The sequence below is a fragment of the Thamnophis elegans genome, chromosome 12 (assembly GCF_009769535.1).
Source record: "Thamnophis elegans isolate rThaEle1 chromosome 12, rThaEle1.pri, whole genome shotgun sequence".
Lineage (NCBI taxonomy): Eukaryota > Metazoa > Chordata > Lepidosauria > Squamata > Colubridae > Thamnophis > Thamnophis elegans.
This window is the reverse complement of record NC_045552.1, coordinates 32,115,006-32,128,633: the sequence shown is the minus strand read 5'-3', so window position 1 is coordinate 32,128,633 and position 13,628 is coordinate 32,115,006.

Genomic DNA, 13,628 nt, shown 5'->3' with positions numbered 1-13,628 from the left:
TTGGAAAAGAACTGATGTGGTTGCTCCAACACTGGAGGTGTTTAAGAAGAGATTGGACAGCTATTTGTCTAGAATAGTCCACTGCTCCCTTGTTTCCTCATGCTCCTGGTTGAAATGTACTATAAAATAATCCCCCAAAATCTTCCTGGCCGGAAGGTTGGAGATCATCTCTTTTTTAAGCTCTATTCCAACATACTGTATTGATGATTGTTATACAGTATCTTTAAAATATTCAGATTTTGTGGGTGTTTGTTTGCTTATTGTATCCCACCACAATAAATTAATTCAGGCTGGTTAATGCAATATAGAAAAAAGCAACTTAAAACATCCATGGTAAGAAGAAATCAACATCCAAACAATATAATAAGCTAACAATTCAAGACTAAAAGAACTAAAACAAATTTTAAAAGACAGAAATGGTTCAGTTGAATTAGAGTCTCTCTGAAGCAATTCAGTTTTGAGTATCTTTCTGAATAAAGTCAGGGAGGAGCCAGACTGACTTCCATATAAGGGTTTTTCCAGAAACGTAGCGTTGCCAGTGAAAACAGCTCCTGCACGAACCTACTTTGTCCAGTTCTTTCCCACCACTTTGCAATGAAACCCTCCTGGGGAAGAGAGAGCCTTCAATCCATCCTTATCAGTTGGTCTAGGAGATCCCATGGTGGATCATTTCAAAAGCCATTGAAAGGAGGGAGAAAAAGAAAGGGAACAAGGAGGTTTACAAAGGGGATGGTAAATAAAGCAACCCAAATTGTACATTATAACATTAAATGAAATAATAAATGTATAAGAATGATAAATGTAAAGAAGAATACCAATTATATAAATGTATACTTAAAATGGTATGTAAGAGAATAAAAAAAATATTTTTTAAAAAGACTGAGTCCTATACAGTCAGTTGTTCCTGAAACATTATTTCAGACAGAAGGGTCCAATTCACCTCCCTCTTTTGGAAAGAGTTCCTGAAATTAATAGGCTCCACCCAGGGACTAAGCTCCACCCACCATCCACAGACTAATGGGGCTTGTGAAAGGGCTAACTCGGTTCTGGAGCAGTACCTTAGGTGTTATGTCAATTATCAACAAGATAATTGGACTGACCTTTTTCCATATGCAGAGGTGCAATAACACAGTACAGAGTACTGGAATGACCCCTTTTAAACTTGTGTTTGGCCAGGATTTGTGCCCATTCTTTTTTTTTAACATAAAAGTATCTTCCATTACATGCAGTATGTCAATTGGTCACAGAGTTTTGTGCATCCATCTATAGTCATCACTTACATTTTGTATAGAATCAAATATTTTCACTCAATATTTATATACATCACTATTATAATACTGCATTTGTTTGACTATCACTATTATTTCTTCATCTTAAATGAGATATGCTCCATATGAATATGGATTCATTTATATTATAATAATTCATTACATCATCTTCAATATATCCAATAAGTATTTATTTTGTCTTATTATAAATCATTCTATTATTCTAATATTGGTGACATTCTTCAATAATTTTCATTTCCATGTTTTTTTTAATCTAACCACTGATAAAATAGATCCCATATATTAAAATTGTTTATTCCTGTTCTCTAATTTCAAATGTCAACTTACTCGTTTCAGCACATTCCATTATTTTATGAATAACTTCCTCCTGCGTTGGTGTTTTCTCATTCTTCCAGTTTTTAGCAAATAAAATTCTAACTGCTGTTAACACATTTACAATCAAGTATTTCAGTTCTGTATTGTATGTTTCCAGTATGATTCCCAACAAAATGATCTCTGGTTTAAAGTCAATATGTTTTTGTATCATTTTTCCAACTAAGTATGAATTTTAGTCCAATATCTTTTAATTCTTGTTCCATTTGCCTGGTAATCACATGGGTTTGTCTTTGTTCCTTGGCTCCTTGTACCTCTGAGAGAGGAAGTTGATCCAACCTTGTTGATACTTGAGTGATTTGCTGTCTATCCTGTCCTTCTTGTTTCTTTCTCTGGGTCCAGGAAGGGGGGGGATGTCCAGCCTTCAATATGTTATTGTAGAAATCTTGGGCCTTCCATACTGAATTAAGACGGTATCTTTGCCGCTGATAGGTGAGTGCAAGTCCAGCTGGCGCTTCTCATCTAAACTGTAACTGACGGTTTTTAAGCTCTTCGACTAAAAATGTTTACGTTTATGTTTACATTTATGTTTATTAGGATTTGTATGCCGTCCACTCTCGAGAGACTCAGGGTGGCTTACAGATAAAGCAGGGAAGGGAAACATATAAAAATTAAAAAGAACAGACAATTAAAATCGCACAACATTCATATAACTTAAAGTGGGGCTGGATAAATCAACAGCCCCAGGCCTGCTGGAACAGCCAGGTCTTAATCGCTTTGCAGAAGGCCGGGAGAGTAGTAAGGGTCTGGATCTCCACGGGGAGATCGTTCCATAGGGCCAGAGCAGCTACAGAGAAGGCTCTCCCTGGGGAGTCACCAGCCGACGTTGACCAGCAAATGGAATCTGGAGGAGGCCTAATTTGTGCGATCTTATAGGTCTCGGGAGGTAAATGGCAGGAGGTGGTCTCTCAGGTAGCCAGGTCCTAAACCATGTAGGGCTTTAAAAGTAACGACTAGCACCTTGAAACGCTAAAAAAGCATAGTCTTTTCTAGATCTCAACATTTTAGGTGGTATCTCCTTCAAAACAGTCACCTCCTGACCCCCAATTTGAAGCTTAGTTTTGTAAGACTCTTGCAGTATCGTATTCCTCATATCTCTAGTAGCTAAGTACACCACAATATATCTTGACAGTTGCTTTTGTCTTGCAAGCCAGGAGTTGACACGATAAACCTTTTCAATTTGCCATACATAATTCCCTCCTGGCCTTCCCATCAGTTGGTCAAAGGCTTCAGAGAGAATCTGCTTCAGATTTTCTTGATTTTTCTCTGGAAGGCCCCTTATCCTTAAAGCAAATTCCATTTGTCTATACTGTAACATTATAATTTCATTTTCTGCATCGCCAACTTTTTGTTGAACCACATCCATCTTCATTGCCAGATTAATATTAGAGTCACTAAGGTCTTCTAATCTGTCTCCAATTCCCGATACGTAGCCAGAGAGGCAATTAAAAGCCACCAGGATATCATCTCTAATTCCTTGATTGCGAGTCATAAGCTCTTCAGACAGTTCTTTGTGAGCAGCAGATATCTCTTCCTTAATTTTAACTTCCATCGCAGCTGCATGATTTTTTAAGGCTTCAACTAATTCTTTCTGCAAAATTTCTCTGGTCAGAGGCTCCCCTGCAGAACTAGGGGGGGAGTAATGACTGTAATTTAGTAGTGGGAGCTGGCAAGCTGCCAGCGCTTTTTGATGTATTGGGGGGGAACTTTTGCTTAGAAGCCATTCCAGGTTTAATCTTCTTTAGCCAATTAGTAAGTCCAGGCAAGCCGATTATACAGCAATTATTATTTAGTTTGATAATAAATTACTTCCTGATCTTTAAATGTTCTGAGCGCCGTAAGAATGTCATCAAAGCCCAACCCCTATACAAAGCTGCTCGGCGCCATTTTGTCTGTCTTTCAGCAAGCAATTGTCAGAAGGAATTCTTTAAAAATGAAGCTAAGGATTTATACATACAATTAGGAGTTCGTGAGTATTAGTTCAGCTCATCTTGGATTCAGCAATAAATCAAACTTTGTGCTGAGGATGAGCGAAGGCCTTCGTTCTGCAGCAAAAGGCAGAAGAAATTCTTGACGCGGAGGTACTATGCTACCGGGTGCCCCCCCTTCCCAGATTTATAGTCTGGGAGGGTTAGTTGGAGCGCTGCCCAAGCATAGTTTGCTCGCCTTCTCCTTCTAAGCCCGAAGAAGAGGTAAACAAACTGCTAAACAGTTGATGGATGCTGTTTAGACAGTTTAACGCAGCCAAGATTCCAGAGGTGTTAAAAACAACAACTCCTGTCAGGCCCCGCCCACCGGAAGTCTCATTCTCACCAACTTCTGTGCATGCTGATGGGTGATGTTTGGCCTTGGTCAAAGCCTACCATCTCGCATACCAAACTGATGAGGCCTTTTGAAGATGAACCCCATATGGCACCTTAGAGAGTTGCAGATTGGACTGGGGGGTAATTGGAGGGAGGGGGCTGGGTAATCATTTGATATATACTTGTTCGGATCTTTTTGGCTCCGATCTTGCTTTTCTTTCACTGCTATCTTTTCATAACCAGTAAAAGTATCTTTAATTCCACGAACAATGGAGTTGGGAGTTTTCTTTCTTGGTTATTGATGGAGGCACACCTGACACTTATGTCTTCATATGGGCTATCATGAGTGGTGGGTTGCCAATTTTTTTACTACCAGTTCGGGCGCACTCGCATACACGATGCTTCTGCACATGCATAGAAGTGTCCGGGCAGGTGGCGGAGCCTCCCGCTGCGGCTACTACTGGTTTCCCCGATCCAGGCCGAACTGGGAGCAACCCACCTCTGGTTATCATTCATGCTGTCCCAGTTCCATGCCCCAGTCCAAAACCTGACCAAAAAGTGTCCAGATAATTATTTCATCTAGGGTGCTACACAGCTGCCTCAACAACTAATAGTATTGGTGTCCTCTGCTCCAGATACTATTATGCTTCTGTTACATGAATTTTAATCAGAGGATAGTAGAATATGCTATACATAAAATGTGGGACCCGAATGAAAAATTAAATCAAGAATCTCTGATAAAGAATGCTGACTATGTTAAAGATCTGTTGGATGAGCTGCACCTCCCCTCTCAAGTTGCTGTCATGCAGTGCCTTTGCTCCTGTCTCTGAACACCATGTATGGTGCAACTCTGACTGTACATTTGATTCCATAGGGATGTGGCATCTCCTGGATGGCTTCCACATTTGCCCATGCTCTCTTTTGCCCTATCTTGTTCATCTCCAACATGGGCATGCCCATGAGAGTGTCTTCTGCTATTAAAAAATGATTTGCTCCTGGAGTTCATGTTCTGGCTAAACATTTTTGCTCTAAATGTATTGTCTTTTTCTCCTTCATCTGTGATGCACCTGGCTGACATACAAGCCCTAGACAGTATCATATTAGACTATTACCTGCCCTTGTCACAACCTTAAAGATATGTCATTCACAGGTTGCTGCTGTGCTTCCCAAAAAATTAGACTCTACATCCTTGCCACCTCTTGGCAATTAGTGAAGGTATTTCAACAAAAGAATTGTCTGGCTCCTTGTTGAAAGGGTCCATTCCAGATCATCTTCACCAGCAATAATGCTGTGAAGTGACAACATCTGGCCTCCTGGATGCATCCTTTGCACTGTAAGAAGGTACCAGCCCCCAAAAAGGAAGCCACTCAGGTCACCTGACTGCTACAAAGCAGACTGAAGCTTTGCCCAACAGGGAGCAAGTACTAGTAACTTCTGCCCCTGCTCTCCGTACAACCTTCACCCAAAGCCACACCAGCATCAAGTAACAAAAGACCAGCTTCATGGAAGCTTCATGGAAGCAAGAAACAGCCTGCATTAGGAGAGGTGTTCTGCCTGCAGTCTTGACCAGCTCCTCATTGCTCCTCTTCAGTACATGCTGTATTTAGGGTTGCACATCCCACCATTCAAATGGTTCAGCCTGTCTATCCCCTTTTATGTATTTGTCTTGCTGAAATGCCTTTTAATCAAAGTAACTGTCCTCCTTCATCTCAAATGAAGGGTTTTGGTTTATTTCATTTCTTTCCATAATTGATATGGTAGCTTATGTGCAGAAATTGATTAGTAAGGTTTATTTTTGTTCTTCTTATGGACAAGAAGTGAGGATTGTGAAAATCAAGGAATGTAGCCTATTGATCTATTAGATTCAATACGTCCTATGGAAGATAGAAGGTCCCAGAAGAAAGATAGGAACCAAAATTTTCATCTAGGATGAGTTCAAGATTTACCAGAAATATTTGTAATCCTGCTGAACCATTGCTAACTGTGAATTAGGTTTTCTGTAAAATATGCACTTGTATGTGATGAAAGAAATGTTCTTCTGGGTTCGACTCCAAGGGGGAAAAAGACACTGGAGACATGGAGGCTGCTTGGAAAGATGGTTATTGTTGGACAGGGCCACATGGCTTGAGCCCTGAACAGAAAAGGTGATCACAGAAGTGGGGAGAAGAAGTGAAGGGCTGAGGGAGGGGCTTGCTAGGCTTTTTATAACCTGCTTAGTCCCACCTCTCTGTTTCCTGTTCCTGTGTAAGAAAGATATTCTGATTGGATGTCAGACTCCCATGGGGCCATGCAGGGGCTACTCTCTAGGCTGTGTTTTGAATCCAGATTTGGTTGAGTTCTCAGATGCCATGTGGTCAGTTGAGTAAAGTTCCTTAATCCCTTCCCCCTGGAGCTGCAGTGGAGAAGTCTTTATTATATAAAATGGACTAGCCTGGCCTTCTTAATGGCCCATTGACAAAAGTGGGCAGGAAGCTACAGGCAACTATTCTGTCTTTTAAAACATGTTTCTTTCTTTTCATATCCAGAGAAATATTCTGCCTTTTCAATATTTCCTATGATATTTCATTTTTCTGGGAGAGAGATGGATGATAACTTCTCACAATCCCCCCTTTTTTTTCAAAACATGTGAGTGGAACGCACATGTTTTTGACAAAAGATTAAAATTGGTCAGATCAGGGAGACTTAATTCTTCTGATGAAAAAGCATTGAGAGAGATAGCAGAAGGATCTCTTCAGTGGCTCCCAGAGAGCTTTCAACCATGAAGGTCTAGGAACCAAGGCACAATTTCTGGAAAGAAATTTACAGTATCCAATTTTCCATGCCAATTAGTATCAGATATCACTTTCTGTGAGCTTCCAGACAGTTTTTAAGCAAGCAGAAATCCCAAAATTATTCAACCATGCTTTCCCTTTAAGTTACAGGCTGCCCCTTTTAAAAGGGATGGTTCTTGAACCTGCCCTGGCTTTATTTTAGTGAGGCCAAATATAGTTTAGCTGGTGTGCAATACAGTCTATTTAGTATTTGTAAAATTACACAGAATGATCCTGGGGACTCCTATTCATGAGACCACCAGTGCAACATATCCTCCTTTACTGGGAAGCGTGGTTTTTTTTTTTTTTTTTTGCTTTGTCACAGTGAGGGCTTGGGGTTTTTTTGGAGATCCTCTCTGCTAGCTCTTCAACTGGGGGAATTGCCTGAGGGGAATTGACCCTCCCACAATAGGATTAAAAAGGGAGAAATCACTGTTTAGGATTTTGTGCCAGGGCAAAAATCAACCTAGGAAAAACTGTGTGTGGAGGAGATAGTTTCAATCTAATTCTGTATAGGGTCTCTCTCTTTTTTCTCTCTCTGTGTGTTTGTGTGTGTGTGTGTGTGTGTGTGTGTGTAGCTGCTTCTACAATATAGAAAATACAGACATTTTGGACAAACTTTCCCCCTCACTAGACAGAAATCTAAGGTGTTCAGAAATTGCTGTGCTAGCCATTCTCAAATACAATTCTTACATGAATACATTAAACTGATTACAATATACAATGAGACAATGAGATTACAATACAATGAGACAAGAAAGAAACCTTACAATGAATTTCTCTGAAGGAAGCAAAGAAAGAAAACTTTAGGATCAATTTTCACCCTCCCCCATAGTTTTTACAGCTGTCTTCTGGGGATAGAAGAGAGTCTTTTGGTCTTTACTTCTCCATCTCAGGATTTGTTCTTTCATATCTGCTGGATGGCATTAGGCTTAGCTTGCTGGTAAGAATGGTCAGTCAGGCTTGGTAAGTCTGTCCCAGGCTTGGTTAAGTTTTTTCTCATGTCAGGTTTTATCAGGATGCAATCGTCAGCAGCCAATTCAAGGTCTTTTGTTTCTGAGGTGAAGAAAAAGAGGAGAGGCCAAATATACAGTTCTTTACAGACATATCTTTAGTCTCATGTTGTGGAATCTCACCCATTCTGTCAAAGTGTGGAAATCCAAACATTATTCCAGAAGGCAGACAATGTAAATTTCATGGAACATGACATTCCCACTGCTGCTATGATTGAAACACTTTTGCAGTAAGATGAGTAAATTTCCAAAAGGGACAACAACTTGTGTTGCAAACAAACAAACAAACAAAATCTCATAGGATAGAGCACCTTGACTCATAAGCTTTTAAAAATGCACTCAGGCGTAAAAGAGGGAGGGAAGAAGAACAGCTTTAAAAAATGCAATTAAAAAGAGGTACTTTGAGTCAACACTCCAAAATATTAGATTCCATTCAGATGGAAGCAAATTCTCATTAAGTATGTTAAAACATTTACAAATGTAAGCAAAATATCTCAAAATCATTTCTTTTATAGGTTTAATTAAGCATTTTAAACCTCAAAATTTCCAGAAGAGAAAAAAATCAAAATTGTATTCAGAGCAGAAAAGGAAATGTAGTTGCATAACTTTTATATGCAGATGAAAAGATCACAACAGTGAAAGGTAAAGGTGCAGGAGCAGGTCACATTTACTCCAAATTTCTCAGAGAGAGAGAAAAAAAGTGGTTAAAATGAGCAGAAAAACTTCAGCCCCTTCAATGACCCAAAGGAAGGAGGGAAAGAAGGGGGGGATGCACAGAGGCATTCACAGGTATCACTGGGGGCATTTCATACATACACTCATGGTAAAATGAGCAGACACTCACTCTCCCCACCTTTTCTGCTTCCTCCAAAGAATGACCAGAAGGAAGAAGTGGGGGATTCACACAAGCAATCACAGGTCTCTGGATCCCTTCACTTATCACTCCCTGGGGCATTGGGGACACATACATTCATACTGCAATCAGATGCTCATGCTTGCTCATGCCAACCAATCATTATAACTATTTCAGGAAGCTTTTTCACAAGCCACCAAGCTTCATTTTATTTTATTAGAGGATCTCACCCTCCCTTCAGGTTTGAAAATGATAACACATAAGCATACACACACATATCATTAAACAACTTACTGTTTCTTTATATGAAAGGAATTAAAGTACATTCATACCAACTTTTACCATCGACATACTCACATTTGCACTGCAATCAGACTGCTTGTGTAAATTAATTTCACATACAAAAATATCCCATTTCATTTTTTCTTCATACAAAGCAATTATTACAATTATTTCCGGAGTCCTTCGGGATTGGGCGGCATAGAAATCAAATAAATTCAATTCAATTCAGTTTCAGGGAGCTCCATTTTTTTATTAAGGGATCTCAACTTCCCTCCAGGTCTGGAAATGATTACACACATACATGCACACATACCATGGAACAACACTTTCAGGCATGTGGGAGGTTCTGTCCCTTTAAATTTTCAAAATTCTTTACTTGGGGAACATGTGGCTCATTCTCCAAGCAGTGGGAAACTCAGAGAGCAGATTAAATCCTAACCACACTCCCCTTCCCCACAGCTTCAAGCCCAAGCTTATTTATTTTTCTAGGTGGTCAAACATGTTACAATCAACGCCATTCAATTCTATATGTTATTAGTATAGATGCACACCTAAGAATTTTAACAGACATTATACCAAATTATTCAAGTTCAGTTACCTAGGTCTTCCCATTCAGAGAGGCTTTACCTTATTACCTGCTAAATTTCTTACTTTTGCTCAAAGTTACGCCCGTTGTTCTATCTCCTTAAGCACTAGATTGTTAATACCTGTCTCTGCCCTGGGGTGTTCTGTTTCTATCTTGACCTCCCAGCCCACGCTGGCTTATTTTTAAAGATCAAGATTTATAGAGACAATGTATAGAGATGTTTGTCCAAACATTGTTTGCATTGGCCAGGGTTCTAGGTTGAATCTCCCAGCAGGGCGCTGGCATATTTTTAAAGATCCAAACTCTTAGCTCTCCCAGCAATCGCTGGGATAGTTTTAAAGGCCAAGATATATGGAGACTTTCATTAAACATCATTTGCATCTGGGTGGGGCTCGAGCTCTACTTTTCTTTTTAAAGACAACTATTACTGCTACAACAGCTTTCTAACATATCCCTGTGGACTCCTTAGTCACTTTGGGGAAGAAACTCAGGTAGAACGTCTCTTCAGTTCATCTGATGGTGGCCAGAAAATTTGTTACAAAATCTAAATCAAAACTGTCTTCTAGAGGCCAGGTTTCTACTTTAGCATAGAATAGAGTAGGTTGGCCAGATAGATGTGCAGAGGGTTGTTACTCAGGTTAAAGGCAAACCTTTAGTAGGAATTTCCTTCATCTCATACATGCACACACAAGACAACACTCTCCCCCCCCCAAAAGAAAAAAAATCTATACTCACCTGAAGATATAATCTTCCAGGGCTGAAAAACATGAGAACAAGGTTCCCTCCTCCACAGAAAAGGCATTGTTGGAGGATTAATGGTAAGTGAGGGGCTTTGGGGGGGGGGTAGAAAGCTTGCAGGCAGAGTTTTAAAAAAGGTAAAATCATCAGTTACTAAACAGATAAATTGGTAACATTATGGGGATATCACAGAGGAGAAATGGGGTCTGGATTCACATGCTTCAGGAAGGAAAAAACAGGTAAAATCATTTAAACACACAATAAATGCAAGGATGAAACTTTTCCTGGGTTGTTACTTTAAACTTAAACTTAAAACATTTCCTGGGTTGTTACTTTAAGGTAAGGAAGGAAGGAAAAAATATATCCTTACTCTGTTTCTGTTGGCCAAACAGACACAAAATAAAGACTACCATCCCTTCACTCAGTTTTCTGGGCCCAACAAACTGAGCGAAGGCAATTTCTGCCAGTTTACTCTTTTCTTTCTTTGAACACTTTAAAATTCTTGTCTTTTGGATTGGAGACATCTTAGTTACAATTACCTTGGGGGTGCACAAAGACTTAGGCACACATTTACACAAGAACAAGGAGAAAATAAGAGGGGAAAAAAGAACTCTCAGGTTTACACATCCTATTCATTCCCAGCACAAATCTGCTAAATTAGGGAAGGCACAAATCTTAACAAACAAATCATGTGGTTGCATAGAAGACAGAGAAAGAGACAAACAGACAAGAGAAAAAAGAAACCCCAACATTTTCCCCTTTTCTTTTAAGTACCTTTATGTAGCCAAATTAGTTTTCTTGTATTATCTTTCAGCAAAGCCCATTTTTCACACAATTTCCTTGCTTTCTTTTTTCTCATGCCAACTAAGATAGGCATGTGCCTGGCGTCCCAGGCTTCTAGGAAATCTCCAAAGGAAGTTCCTGTCACCCTCGAGCTAACGCTTCCCATGACCCTTTAAGATGTAAGGCTCACTTTGGCTTAGGCGGGTGACCCGCCGCAAGTTTTCGGGGGAAAAAAGATTCCGGGAAAGGACTTTGATTCCCTCAACAAAGTCCCTTTCATTCCATGGAATTCCGCTAAGGTTTTACAGATCCAAAAAGGTGATCTGCGAAAGACCTCTGCCCTTTCAGTAGTACAGCCCCTCCTCTCTTAACACAATGAGCCTTTGCTTTTTTTGCTTTCACAGGACAACAGCAACAACAACAAAATTTTCATTCATTTTTCCATCCATTTTCACACACACTCTCCATTCCCTAACAGGTCCTGTGCTCTGGCCTGACCCTAATACTTTCCAGGCTCTCTTGGTAAAACACACAGAGGAACCAAGATCCAGCTGTGATCAGGAGAAGGATCCCACACACGCAGACATAGACACATTTCCCATGCTTTGCCATGCTTTAAAATTAAATTTTAGAGAATTAAAATTTAGTACTCACCTTCTTTCCAGGCAGCCTTTGAGCTCAAACTCAAAACCCTTTTAAAACCTAGATCCAATGGTTAAGGCCAAGATAAAGTCCACCCACAGACTCAATGGGGTCTGTGCTGGCATGGGAGTCTTACCTGGGCCATATCCATTAGTTAGGCTAGCTTGGAGTCCCATCTGTGGGTCGCCAATTGATGAAAGAAATGTCCTTCTGGGTTCGGCTCCAAGTGGGGAAAAAGATACTGGAGACATGGAGGCTGCTTGGAAAGATGGTCTATTGTTGGACAGGGCCACATGGCTTGAGCCCTGAACAGAAAAGATGATCACATGCTTCAATGTTGGTGGAGAAGAAGAGAAGGGCTGAGGGAGGGGCTTGCTAGGCTTTTTATAACCTGCTTAGTTCCACCTCTGTTTCCTGTTCCTGTGTAAGAAATTATTCTGATTGGTTGTCAGACTCCCATGGGGCCATGCAGGGGCTACTCTCTAGGCTGTGTTTTAAATCCAGATTTGGTTGAGTGCTCAGATGCCATGTGGTCAGTTGAGAAAAGTTCCTTAATTCCTTCCCCTGGAGCTGCAGTGGAGAAGTCTTTATTATGTAAAATGCACTAGCTTGGCTTTCCTAATGGCCCATTAACAGTGGGGATGGGCAGGAAGCTACAGGAAACTATTCTGTCTTTTAAAACGTGTTTCTTTCTTTTCATATCCAGAGAAATATTCTGCCTTTTCAATATTTCCTAGGATATTTCATTTTTCTGGGAGAGGGCTGGATGATAACTTCCTACATATGGATTTGTTTATAACAGGAATCTGTTAGAAATGAGGAATTGAAAGATAGTGACAGTGAAGTTGTGAAACATGTATGTGGTTAGAAGAACAGTATAAAGGATAGGATTCAAGATCAGCTCAGAGCTCTTTGATTTATAGCAGTCCTTGTAGGACTTGCTATATCTCATTGGCCCACTGCATTAATATGTTAATGCAGTATATTACTGCTATTATATCTTTTATATCTATTCATTTCTAATGCTCCAAATTATTAGAAACAATAAACCTCTAATCTTAAATTATTAAATTATTGCTTGTGTTGTTGTCTTTGTTTCCTATTGGAATTTTCCTATGACACCCTTCCAACTCTATTATTCTATGTTATCTGTTCTGTCCCCTCTTCACGGCTCTTAACAAACGGCAAGACAAATAAACTTAAAAGGAAGTCTTTTTATCAGTTCTCGGCTCAGACTGGCTTCGAGCCCAAAAATAACATAATACAGTCTCTAACGAGATAAAAGAATACAAAACAACTCTTACAAGCAATGCACTTCTCCAAGTGTAGCCTTGAATCAGGGTTACAAGAAACACAAAGCACTTATCCAAGTGTATCTTCCATAAATCACGATTGATGATCAAGCAATGTTGTACCAACCAAGGAACGCACAAAGGAACGTTGACTCCTGCGACTGGGGCGTGGCAGCATCCGTCCTTTTATCTCCAAACCTGCCCCTAACAAGCCCCAGCTCCATAATGAATCTTGTATCCCGAAAAGTCTCACAGAAGACATCTGCTGAGTCACAACACTATCCCCCACCGCAGGGCCCTTTCCCCGGTTCTGATGGTCTGGATACGGTGGGAATGACGTGTCCACAAGATGACCTGCACCATTTTCCTTGGTGCCTTTTTCATGTATCCCAAACCTCTGGAAGCATAGCCCCCTTGAATCGGAACTCCTTAGGTATGTGGCCACCATGTTTCCTTCCGCCCTTCACGGCGTCGACACCTGTCCAGGGTCATCCACCCTCCGCAAGGCCGACCCACCAGCCCCCCTACCGTCGGAGGTTGATGGCAGCTCTACCAGCTTCAGCCGAGCCTTAACACCCTGTCCAGGGTCCTCCACCCTCTGCAAGGCTGGCCCACCAGCCCTCGTACCATCGGAGGTTGATGGCACTCTACCAGCTTTGGTTGAG